Below are 13,028 nucleotides of genomic sequence, written 5' to 3'. Positions count from 1 at the left end.
AACTTGTAGTTGAAAATAATGTGTGCAATGAACTTAACTAAATCATTCTGAGATTAGGTAGGTGGCAACATGGGAGAAGGCCTTCTCAATCTTTGCACTGAACTCTGGAACTCTCTCTTCAGGGACACTCATCTGTTCCCTTCTGTTGCCATCTTCCACCAGGGGGCAAAGTCTTTTTGTTTCGTGTGGCCTTCCCATACTTATCCTGCCTATGTTTTAATTGTCGTTTTTTATGTTTTTGTATGTGTATTTTAGCTTTGGTTTTAATTGTTAAAATTATTGTTTTAGTTTGGTTTTGACAATGTTTTCATTATATATGTTTTTTAATCTGTTGTCCACCTTAGTGGCTCTGATAAGGACAGGAAGGTAAGATATAAATTCTGTAAACAAACAAACAAACAAACAAACAAACAAATGTGTATTCCTCCCTTCCTCATGAAACTGAGGACAGCATACATGCCCCCAGGTACCATACAAGGTTGGTTAGGCTATGAATGGGTGATTGGCCCAAAGTCACTAGGCAAACTTCATTGACTAGAGCTTTGAACCTCAGTCTCTCCAACACACAAACACCAATGAAGCATGATGGACAGTCCAGAGGAGAAATGCAATGCATTTCCAGTAACCCATTCCCAGCATTGCAACATATGCTTTCAGAGCTTGTTTTTGAGGTCACCTTCCTGATCCTTGTGATATTTCTAGCCTGGGGCCTTAAGCATTACTTCCTATTAGTCGTTCTTACCCGATGATGTGTATCTCTCACTCTTAAAAGAAAAAAAAAACCGGCAATGTTTCTGTCTTTAACTCATCTTCTAGCAGGTTCTCTTTTGTACACACACCCTCTCTCTCACACACACAAAACAGACAATAGGCAAGCTTCAATTGCTGGCCCAGCATAATTTTTGTTCTGCCGGATAAAACATATAATGCAGCAGTTTGGTTGAGGTTTTGTTTGCTTTGAGAATGAAATCAAATGCCTGGTTGAAAGCCAAGTTCCCAACCCACAAGGGTAAGCAGGACCTTCTCAGTGGAAGTGGCAAGAATGCGAGCCAGACAGCTTGATCCTATGCCTGTAAACTCAAAAGCAAGTTCCAATGTGTCAAATGTGCATGTCCCTACTACATGTAGATAGAACGACAATTCAATCTTCTTCAGGTCACTGTCTGTAACAGGCTGAGGCTGTGTCTTTGTTGTAGAGCACCTCCTTTGTGTACAGAACCTTTTGGCATTTCCATCTAGAAGGATCAGGTGGTAGGTGATGTGAAAGACCCTTGAGAACCACTGCAAGTCAATGCAGGAAATGTTGACCTTGGTAGATCTTATGCCAAGGTAACTAAAGAGAACCTCCACATCTGAACACCTGTGCTAGGAAGCAACATGAGGGGGGGGGGGTCTGGGCCTCTATGCCCTGCTTGTTGGCCCCGCCAAGGCAAGTGGATGGCCCCTGTGGGGAAAAAAACAGTATGCTGGACTAGGCAGACCACCGGTCTGCTCCATCAAGGCTCTTCTTATGTTCATAGATCTACTGCTCACCATTGCACAGTGAAACCAGCTCTCTAACCCAACAAGAAAATGAACAAACGGACAAGGCCAAATACATATCCCAGTGTGTTTTCATGTACTGTATTAGCAATATGCCCTTTTATTGGTAGATCCACATCACATTTGGGCCTCACATGCAGACAAGGTGCTTGATTAGAACGGGGATGTTACTATTACTTCTGCCCCTCAAGTGCACCTTGTCGGGCTCTCTGTACCCCTGGAATTTTGTACCCCTAGACCCATTCCCTTCTACAGCCAAGTCTGTTAGGAGAACACTGAAGGTCATCCAATACTGTCCCTTGAATAGCTATATTATGCACTGTTGTATGAGAGTTAATGAGATAATAATAGCTGGTTTAGTCTAGTGGCTGATGGCCAAGCAACACATTATACTGCAGTCACCTAAAACATTTGCTTGGCAGCCCTTTCTCCATTGCAACTGTGTGTGTATGTGTGTGTGTGTGTAGGTGTTAGGTGTGCTTAACCCCTTCCTCTGACCGATCTTTTCTTTCAAACCTCACCCCCCAAGTTGCTTTTCACCATGTTTTCTGTTTGTCTTGCAAACCTGCCAATGAAACACTGACGGCCTTTCCAAGACTAGGACTAGAGCTCCCTTGAAGATCTGCATCTCCAGCCAGCATGGTATAGTAGTTAAGAGTGGTAGACTCTAATCTGGAGAACAAGGTTTGATTCCCTGATCCTCCACATGAGCGGCGGACTCTAATGTGGTGAACCAGGTTTGTTTCTCCACTCTTACACATGAAGCCTGCTGGGTGATCTTGGGGTAGTCACAGTTCTCTCTGAACTCTCTCAGCCTCACCTACCTCACAAGGTGTCTGTTGTGGGGAGGGGAAGCCACTTTGGGACTATGTAAAGTTAGAGAAAAAGCGGGGTATCAGAACCAACTCTTCTTTCCTCTTAAAAATTATGAATCCCCCTCCTCCATTTACAGAGCACAGTTCAAAAATGTCTGGCAGCTCTCAGAGCTTGTATGCTTCTGCTGATACTCCCACACCACCTCTAAAGCCTACCCCATTCCTCCAGACCTGCTTCCTTTCCCCCTTGCCTCCAGGAATGTACAGGCAACATAAATATTGACACAAGTACCTCCCACAAATACACTGAAATAGATGGAGTTGCCTTAGTTTACATTATTTTTTTAGACTGGAGCTTCTGGACTCAATGTTACAAAATACAGGAGGCCTTGGGGCTATCAAAGCTTTTTTCCCTCTCTCTTTAGGATTAACATAGCTTGCACAATGTGTGTTTGCCAAGGAAAGAACACTAAACAGTATTTTGGCTTCCTCTATGGCCTTTTTTCAGGTGCATTCACAAGATATCTGCTTACACACAAAGGAAGAGCAGATTAAAGTAAGGGACAAATGTGATTACACAGCTTCATTTGGGATGGTGTGCGTTTCATGCTTCCCCCGGGTACACAGTGAAGCATAAACATTTTCAAAATCCAATAGGCACCAGTACGGTTGCTGATTAAGTTGGAAGAGGGTGGATTTTTGCCCTGCAACACGTTTCACACAAAGATAAGGAATATTTCATTTATAAACCCTATTCAGTTCTACAACAAAGAAAATGAAGCTCAGGGGGAAACAAAACAAAAAAGGGAAATATGTTCACCTTGGGGGCTATTTAGTTTCCTGGGAGGCTTTGTTGCAAATCAGTAATTGAAACAGGTTGCCTTGGGTTGTTTTCATTCAGGACCTGTCAGTCAGCTTTTAATGCCTTTGACCATGACAGCAAACATTTACAGGTGTCTTCAAAATGCACCAATAAGCCAATGGAAAGAGACAGAAGTAAAATAAAGGAATGGACCCACTGCACTTCATAAACTCAGGAAAAGTCAGCAGGGAAGGTTCTCTGCAGAAGCATCATTTGAATGAACAGGAGCTGGACAGAAGTACTTCCACAGATCCCTCCCAGAACTGGGATTCCCCACAGTGAAGCGACAATCAACTTGATGCTCAGCTAAGTATTAGTTGAGAAGGCAGTCAAGTTGGTTTGCAGTAGAAGAGCTAGATTGAAGTCCAGTAGCATCCTAGAGATTCTCAGGGCATGAGCTTTTGAGAGTAAAAACTCCCTCTGTCAGATCTGATGAAGGGAGCTTTGAGTCTTGAGAGCTTATACCTTGAAAATCTTGTTGAAGAAGAAGAGTTGGTTTTTATATGCCGACTTTCTCTACCTTTTAAGGAGAATCAAACTGGTTTACAATCTCCTTCCCTTCCTCTCCCCACAACAGACACCCTGTGGGGGTAGCTGGGGCTGAGAGCGCTCTAAGAGAGCTGTGACTATCCCAAGGTCACCCAGCTGGCTTCATGTGTAGGAGTGGGGAATCAAACCTTGTTCTCCAGATTAGAGTCCTTTGCTCTTAACCACTACACCACGTTGGTCTCTGAGGTGCTACTCGACTCAAATCTAGCTGTGTACTAGGCACCCACAGTCCCTAGAATCCCAGTTTGATGGATGGAAGGGAGCCTCATGATTGGTTGGATGTTCCCAGGAACGGTGCTACAGCCAAACGTAAGTATGTAAATAATGGAGGTTGGATGGGGACACCAAAAGAAGAAACAGCTAGCTTGGCAGAATGTTCTTCTGCATACTCCTTGACAGCATCACCACTAATCTAATGGTGGTCAGTTGGCAGCTCTATTGCAAAGGCACCTGATGATTGCAGAAGCTATATACTGATCATTGCAAAGGCACTTTATTTATTTAAATGTTGAGGGATCTGTGAAGACGCTCTCAAACTCTGAATAACTCAAGGGTTCAAAATCGAAGAGCCGGGCTAATGTTTGCACATCAAGGTTTATGACACATTACAGAAATTAAATCACGATATGAGTAGACCTTGTGTCATAGAATAGCCCAAAACGTCAGATGGACACCAGCATGTGTATCACCCAATTTGAACCCTGATGGGGACACTCATCCAAATTACATGTGAAGTTTGTGGAAAGGTCTTAAAACTCCATCTCAGTTTTGGGTTGTTTTTCTTCCAGAGGTTTTCTGACTGCTATAAACCTTGAGGGGAGGAAATCTAGCTTTTCAAACAGCTATTTTGAAAATATAGTTTATGCCTTCCATTCACAGAAAATATTTTAGTTTTTAATGTTTATTCTGCCTAAGAGGCAGCATAAGGCTTGGAATTTCTCTTACACGTTCTTATTCAGTCCGTCAGTCAAGTTTTATTGTATGGCCAAACCTGTTTGTTCATCAAAAACCACTCTTTAGTAATTGTAAGCAGCAAGACTGAAGTGGGCGTTAAAAATTCCTCAGCTTTGAGAAAGACTCACAAAGTGTGAGATGTTGGTTAAACATTTACAGCTCCATCCCAGCCTCACTGCAGTGAAATATATGCAAATACAGTAGGAGCTATTAATATATATGGGAGTATAATGCCACTAGCATGAATAACAGCTCATCCCGCCTCTAACATTTGGTGTGGTGGAGGGGGGTTGTGCCGTCAAGCCACAGCTGACTTATGGCAACCCTGTAGGGTTTTCAAGACAAAAAACGTTCAGACAGGCTTTGCCATTGCCTGCCTCTGCATAGCAACCCTGGACTGCCTCGGAGGTCTCCCATCCAATACTAATCAGGGCCAACCCTACTTAGCTGCTGAGATCTGAAGAGATCAGGCTAGCCTGGGCCATCCAGGTCAGGGCATTTGGTATAGGTGTCAATAAATAGAAGTCTGACATCCCCTTTCAGTACAATCTAATCCAACGGTTCATAAGAACATAAGAAAGGCCATGCTGGATCAGACCAAGGCCCATCAAGTCCAGCAGTCTGTTCACACAGTGGCCAACCAGGTGCCTCTAGGAAGTCCACAAATAAGACGACTGCAGCAGCACCATCCTGCCTGTGTTTCACAGCACCTATTATATTCAACATGCTCCTCTGATCCTGGAGATAATAGGTATGCATCATGACTAGTATCTATTTTAACTGGTAGCCATGAATAGCCCTCTCCTCCATGAACATGTCCACTCCCCTCTTAAAGCTTTCCAAGTCCATAATGCTAAGCTTGTTAAACTTGCCACTGAACTCCATTCATGTATAAACACATACCAAATTTCAAAAAAGAAAGGCTCAGGCATGGATAAGGATTCACAATGAGGCAGTTCCGTGGCTCTGGGCAGCCACCCAGAATGTCTATTTATGTGACTTTGCTGGCTATGTGTGATGTAGGTGTGGTATTTTTAAGGGATATGAGGTCACATATTTTACAATTAAACCTCACCCAGAAAATGTCCATTCATGCATACTGCAAGAGTTCCCAATTTGGGAATGGCTGGAAATCTTTCCATCTGACCACTTGCAGTGTGTGTGTGTGAGAGTGTGTGTGACAGATTATTGCAATGAGGAATAAATAGATGGAGCCAGCTCTCCTTGCCCAGCAACAGACAACCAATATGACCAGGGAAAGAGACAGAAGCTTAAGGGTCCTTTACCCAATAATAAACAGCAAACATTCCTCTGGGCATAGAGCAGGGATCACTGGGGGAGTGGAGGGGGGAGGTAGTTGTCAATTTCCTGCATTGTGCAGGGGTTGGACTAGGTGACCATTGATATCCCTCCCAGCTTTATGTTTCTATCCACTCTCAGGCTATTTATGCATGGGTATTTAGCTCATGATCCCTGCTGGACTGCTCCGAGGCTTCCTTTGCATTATTCATAATTTTACCAACCTTTAGAAGTTATTTCGCTCGTACCTCGTTCTTTTCACGCAGTTCTAGGATGCTGTTTTATAACTAATTTAAATTCTGCTTCGAGGTAAAAGCAAGGCTAATTCCCACCATTTCCATGTACAGTCCTAACTTTTGGTTTCTCTCCCCACGCCCATTCTGGCTTCTCCCTCCCACATGTCTGTCCCTCCCATCCAACCCCTTCCCTCAAATCAAAGCACAAAAGAGGGAGTGAAACCTTTATGAAATGTGCAGGAAGACACCAACCGAAGAGAGGCTGGAAGGCAGCTCCTGGCAGGGAGCTGTTGGAGGAAAGGAGGGGAGGAATACCCAGCTTTACAAAAGCACACACACAGACAGGGAGCAGTCCCTTTAAGAGCTGACCTGCCCCCTCCAAGTAAACTGCAACAAGGCCTTGGGGAGGGACTCAGAAGTTCTGTGATTCACTGGGGATGCATAATTAATCACAAGGTACTCCTGGAATTTCTTCGGGGGGGAGGGGGGAGCATTCATGCATACGATGTTTGAGAATCTGGATCAGAAAACTGTGCAGCAAACCAAACACAAACTTCCCCTGCATAAATGACCTAAGAGTGATTGCTGGTGACAAAAAAGTAAATCAGATCCTCTCTCTATTTGAGATAGAACTGCTGATTCAAGATCTGAGAGGCCATGCAGGCACCAGATAGAAGAAAATAGAAGAAGAAGAAGAGATATGCACAAAAGATTCAATTAAAACAAAGTCAGAATACATAGGCAAGGGTTGCTTGTGCCCACCCCCACCCCACCCCCAATTTCACTATGCGCCTGGTCACACAGAATGAAGCACTGGGGCCACTATTGAGTGTTTATTTAGGAATGGAGAAACCCAGGTTCAAGTGCCTGCTCCTCCAGGAATCTCACTAGATGACCCTGGGCCAGTCATTCACTCTCATTGTAATGGTAACCAACCTCAAAAGGTGACTATGAGGATAAAAATAGAGGAGGGGAGAAACACGCACACCGCTCAAACTAGTTGGGAGAAAATGCAGGATAAAACAGATGTTAATGTGACATCCAGTTGTTTGGACAGGGAAGACACCTTGTTAACTATTCTCATTTCTGACATTGCTTTAAAAAAACACAGTGTCACAGCTTGGTAGCAAGGGAACACGGCTGCAAAAAGACATCGCTCCCGAAGTATTAATGTTTTGACAAGGCCATTTGTCGTTGGAAGCCGTGAAATGGTGCGAAATCTGAAGTCTTTGAACTCCTGTCTAACTAATACATCACCGTCTATTTCAAAGCGGTGCGCACACCTTTATGTCACCTTCTGACAGCGTAGCAGCTGGGAAAAGTGGTCTCACTGGTGAAAGGAACACATTCTGTGCTCTTTGCTGATGTTTATCAGACTGAAATGCCAAATGGAAGTGCCTGGAGAAGGAATTCTTCACCTCCACTCATCAACTGGTTGTTTACAAAATAACCACAGCTATTAATTCAAGGGAAGGAGTCCCCCCTGACTAATCAAATAGCACAGCCTCCTTCTTTTGTTTTTGGTAGGAGGCACCACTTCAAAGAATATAGGGAGCTTACAGGAGCAGGTTTCAGGTATCTATGACAGATGATCGGCTTGTCAACCTTGTTACATTAAAAGCAATGGGAATTCTGCTCTTGACTTCAAAGGGAGGTGGATGGTGCGCGACTGATAGTTACTACAGGAATGATGTTTGTGAGAGCCTGTAGCGACAAAACTCCCTTCATGTTAACCTATGCATGTTTACTAAGAAATAAATCCCACTGAATTCAGGGGGGCTTACTCCCCAATAAGCATGCAACAAATTGTGCTATTAAAACATTACTCAAATTTCCTGGGGCTCTCTGCAGTGACATCATACAAATCCTTATTAAGCACCCCAAGGATACCAATTTTGCACTCTTAATTATACCATTCTTATCATTCCCCCATAGGGTAAGTTCATGCTTCCAGGGAGAGGGTCGCTTTTTCTTGATCCCAAGGGAGGATTCCACTTTTCTTGAATGGAGCGATGGCAATATACTGGGCCTTGATACAACCACATCCGACCAGAAAACGAATGCAGGCGCATCAGCTCATCCAAATTAAGTCCCACTTGAATGTAAGATAGTTATTTCTGCGTTATGTATACTTATCGGCCAGCTTCATTTACTTATCAGCTACTTTCAAAGTGCTGGAAGCTGAAATGCTCTCTAATAGAACCTTAAATTGGAGGGGAAAGGCATTAGTGCAATCTGCCTTGGATAAATGTATGCATAAGGGATAAGCAAAGGAGCCGTTTCTTACTTGTGGAAGAGGAGGAGAGGGGACAAATCAGCCAAATGACCAGCCAGATAAAAATTCTAACCATTTTCAAGACAGGTTAAGATGCCAAAACATAGCAGTTAAGAGAGAGCAGTGGGAAATGCCCGAATCTTTAAAGGCTTTAATTTTCAGGGGGTCAAAGGGCTCAGGGCACATTTCAATAGATTTTATACAAGCTTCCAAACTTGGTGGATTGCTAAGTTTAGCACACGTTTCCAATTTGGGGAAATTGTTTCTTTTGATTTAGCTTTATATTGTTGAGATTACAATGTTACTAATTACAAATATCTCTACAGGTTTCACAGTACTGGAGGAGAAGCTCTCAAGAGATGGAGAAAATGTTGTTGGATGGTTCAAACTGATTTTACTAATATTTATAAATGTTAAGCCACATGTGAATTTAAGACCACAAACACTGCATGTTTTTAAATTTTATTTGTATTTATTTACCTCATTTATACTACCTCTTTCTCCCCAGTGGGGACCAAAACGGCTTCTGTCATTTTCCTCTTCTCCATTTTACCCCCCAAACCCTATGTTTTACCCTCCAAACACATTTTACCCTATGAGGTAGCTTAGGCTGAGAGTGTGTGACTAGCCCAAAGTCATCCAGAGAGCTTCCACAAAAGAGTGGGGGTCAAACCTGGGTCTTCCAGATCCTAGTCTGACAAGCTAACCACCACACCACATTGGTGAGGCAAGGTAGGCTGAGAAAGAGTGACCCATCCGAGTTCACTCATGGAGGCTTTATGGCTGAGAGGGGATTTAAACCCGGATCTTCCACTACGCTGTTCACTTTTGAAAATTTCAAACTGCGCCCAGTCATGTTTGCAGAGACCACAGACTTTGTATTTTTTTTTTGTGCCTTTCCACAATGCTAAAATTTAGGGATCATGACAAATGTGCCCCATGGCTTTCTCAGGGTCATTTGATGTAAATGTGGACACTTTGTAAGTTTTTTTTTTTAAGTTTCTCAGGTGTGCTTTTTTTTCAATTAATGCAGTTCTAGAAAAGTGCCCTCTCAATTCATAAGATTCTCTAATGTGAATTAACTGGTTCACCAATATTTTAATATCACCTTAGAGAGTACAGTTGAGGTGTGTCATTTGGGGTATCCAACGGAAAGAGATCCTGAAGAAATAAGACACCCACAAGGTTTTTAAAAGAATAGGGAAAAGCCCAAATTATTTTTTTAAAATCCTTTGGTAACTGCAGTAACAAATCGAGATAAAGAATTTGCAAGAGCTCCCTTCTAGAACACATTTAATAAATGAAATACATTTTTTTTTGGCTTCGAAGAACCAGCCCTCTCCCCCATACCCTATCTAATGTTACCCATGATAGCAAATTGCTCATTGACCTCAGCTGAGCGAAGATGTGATCAATTTAAGCCACATGTATAGCTGCTCACCAGGTGTGAGCAGAAAAGGAAGGTTTCGCCCATCTCAGAAAATACAACATTTCATGCATGTGGCATGTCCTAAACCAAACACCACTGAAAATAACTTCAAGTTCTTATATGCTGAACAGTCACAACAGCGATGACACGTAATGAAGAAAGCTGTCACACAGGACAAGAAGAGTATTCTGTGCTGCCAGTTAGCCAAAATTCTTTAGCAGTCAGTTTCAGAGCTGATTCTATAATAAGTAATATGTTATCAGCACAGCGGTGTAATCAATGTAGCTAATCAATGGGCGAAAACGCATAGTCACTTTATCCTCCTTTAATCCCTGTTTCAGCCAGGATTCAGCCAGGATCGAATGCAAGCGTTTCACCTATTGTGCGTTCTATCCTGGCTAAAGCAGGGATTAAAGGAGGATAAAGTGACCATGCGTTTTCGCCCATTGACACCTTAAATTGCACTGGCATTTGAAGCCAACCAACATCACCAATCCCTAGGGAAGGTAAATGTGGAAATTTACAAGATCATCCATCTTGCCGAGAAGCTCCTCCTCCGTCATAGTTTCTAGATATGGTTGTTCCTATTGAATCATGAGATCAGTCCATGTAGGAGCACTTTCCATGCCTCATCAGTAGTATAAGAGTCAGTACATCGAATCATATGTTCCCCCCGGGACAGTGTAAGTGCTCATTAACCTGGGTTAAATGGGCACTTACTCTGCCATGGGGTCATGCCAGCTCCTATGGAGCTTTGCCCCACCCCCCACCCCCCGATTGCAGCCTGTGTCTCCAGAGAATACCTGCTACGCTTCACAAGTTGGGAGAATCTAGATGGGCTCTGTACTGATGAATTCAGTCGGGACGCAGGTTCATAAGGGGATGCTTTGTTAAATGTTCCAGGGTAGTTGGAATATCCTGGATAGCATGTGTGAATTTCTACATGGCCTTTGCCTGCCACAACCCCCCTCCCAGTTATTTTTGTGCCACCGATCAGTTTTGAACAACTGCAGGACAATATACCTCCTTGCTGAGGCTGTTGCTAACGTCTCAGCCGTACCCAGGGCTTTTTTGTGATGGTACTCACTGGTACTGAGTGCCGGCACTTGGGTGGGGGGTGCTCTCAAGTCCTGATCCTTGTGTGCCAGCCAGCCCCACTCAGCCAGAGAAAGAGTGAACGTACCCTCAGAAACAGCCTAGTGGGGGTCTCTAGAGGGACGGGGGAATTGGTGGAAATCACTGCAACCTTATACATCAATACTGACACCTTGTATTTACCAAAAAAGCACTAGCAATGCTCCACCACTGCGATACGTTCCATTGAAGTCAGCACTAGAAAAGAAAACTCACGCTACAACTTTCTATTGCAAAAGCAACGGGTGCCAAAGAAAACATTTAAATCCCAGTGTAAATGATAAGATACACTGCTAACAAAGGAAAAGTAATTTTAATTTTTCTCCTTAAGCCAAGCGTTTCAGCCTTGTCTTTGTAAGTGTTGCGGCATTGTCTTTGAGGGATGAGCCACCTGCTGCTAATTGGGGGGTGGGGGGGAGACGCACTGCAGGTCTCTTCTCCAGCAAGATTTATGAGAGAAGAGTCTATTAAACAAAGAATAGAAAGGAGGGAAACAGATGCTGGTGGAATTGGCAATAGCCTGGGAGAGTCCAATCCCTGGGTCATATTTCACATAAGAACCCTTCTAGATCAGGCCAGTGACCTATCTAGTCCGGCATCCTGTCTCACACTGTAGCCAACCAGTTCCTCTGGAGGGCCAAAAACAGGGCAATGAATGGTCTATTGAGGTGAATTGGGTGGCCCATGTGGACAACAGAAAGATGTGTATAAATAGAGCCCCCTCTCCTACAGGAGATCCCTGTGTATGGCATGATTCTCTATGATGTTTCAATAACATGAAATTGCTTAATGTGTGGAATTCCTGGTCAAAGCATTAATGCAAGGCAGATTGCTGCAAACTAATATGCAGGAGTACTAACTTTTTTTTTTTTATCATTCCTGGTCTCTGTAGGCTCCAGAAGCCAGTCGAAACAGCCTGTCATTTCAATTTTTTTTAAAAAGAGAAAAGCAGATTATGTATCAGATATCAAAGCACTCTTGATAAAAATGGTCTGGGATTGTTAACAGAATAAATAAACCACTATGCTCAGTTTATGAGCAACCCCGTGATTTATGACCCAGTCTTTTTGCTTTATGATACTTTGCACGCTGGGAGATGGACTCCTGCTGAAGAGAAGCTACATGACAACAAAAGCCACACTATACCTTTTATTACGATCAACCAAAATAACACAATACTATAGCAATAACCCTTTGCCTTCCTCAGTAATCAGTAACCTTGCCTTATACAGCAACAGCCTGCCTGTCTCTGGGCAGGATTTGCCAAGAAAACCCATCTACATCTAAATCTATCACCAAATGGATTTGGCCAATGGCCACAACAGTGACTTGGAGAAGTGGCCGGAGTGGGGGATAAGGGGGAATGTCAGGAGACTAGGCAATGGACCGTTGTGCCAGCATGGTGTAGTGGTTAAGAGTGGTGGATTCTAATCTGGACAACTGGGTTTGATTCCCCACTCTTCCACATGAGCAGTAGACTCTAATCCGGTGAATCGGGTTTGTTTTCCCACTCCTACACATGAAGCCTGCTGGGTGACCTTGGGCTAGTCACAGTTCTCTCAGAACTCTCCCAGCCCTACCTACCTCACATGGTGTCTGTATTGGGGAGAAGAAGGGATTGTGATTGTAAGCCACTTTGAGACTCCTCAATGATGGAACCAGTTACTCAGGAGAGTGGTGGGCTCACCCTCATGGCAAGACTTCAAGGAGAGGTTGGGCATCTGTCTGTTGGGAATCCTCCAACTTCACATTTCCTGAATTTGAGTCTATAAGGCCCCTTTCAATTTCAGGCCTCTATGAAGAGAGCTGTTCAAAAGGTATGCAAACTATTTGTAGTTAGGGTCAGTAGCCCTTTGGAGGGGCAATAGCTCTGCAGTGTGTTGCATGCAGAATGTCCCAAGTTTGATCCCTGAAATCTCCAGCGAAAAGATCT

The 13,028-nt window shown here is 43.6% G+C and overlaps 1 protein-coding gene across 1 annotated transcript in view; it reads right to left on the bottom strand.

Annotated features, from left to right (window-relative positions):
* Nucleotides 1-13,028, bottom strand: part of KIAA1217 (KIAA1217 ortholog) — a 452,893-nt gene that overhangs the window by 100,603 nt on the left and 339,262 nt on the right. The window lies entirely within an intron of this gene.

Source organism: Euleptes europaea, chromosome 11, assembly GCF_029931775.1.
Source record: "Euleptes europaea isolate rEulEur1 chromosome 11, rEulEur1.hap1, whole genome shotgun sequence".
NCBI classification, from domain to species: Eukaryota; Metazoa; Chordata; class Lepidosauria; order Squamata; family Sphaerodactylidae; genus Euleptes; species Euleptes europaea.
Note: the sequence above shows the minus strand (reverse complement) of the source record. Positions and strands in the feature narration are given on the sequence as shown.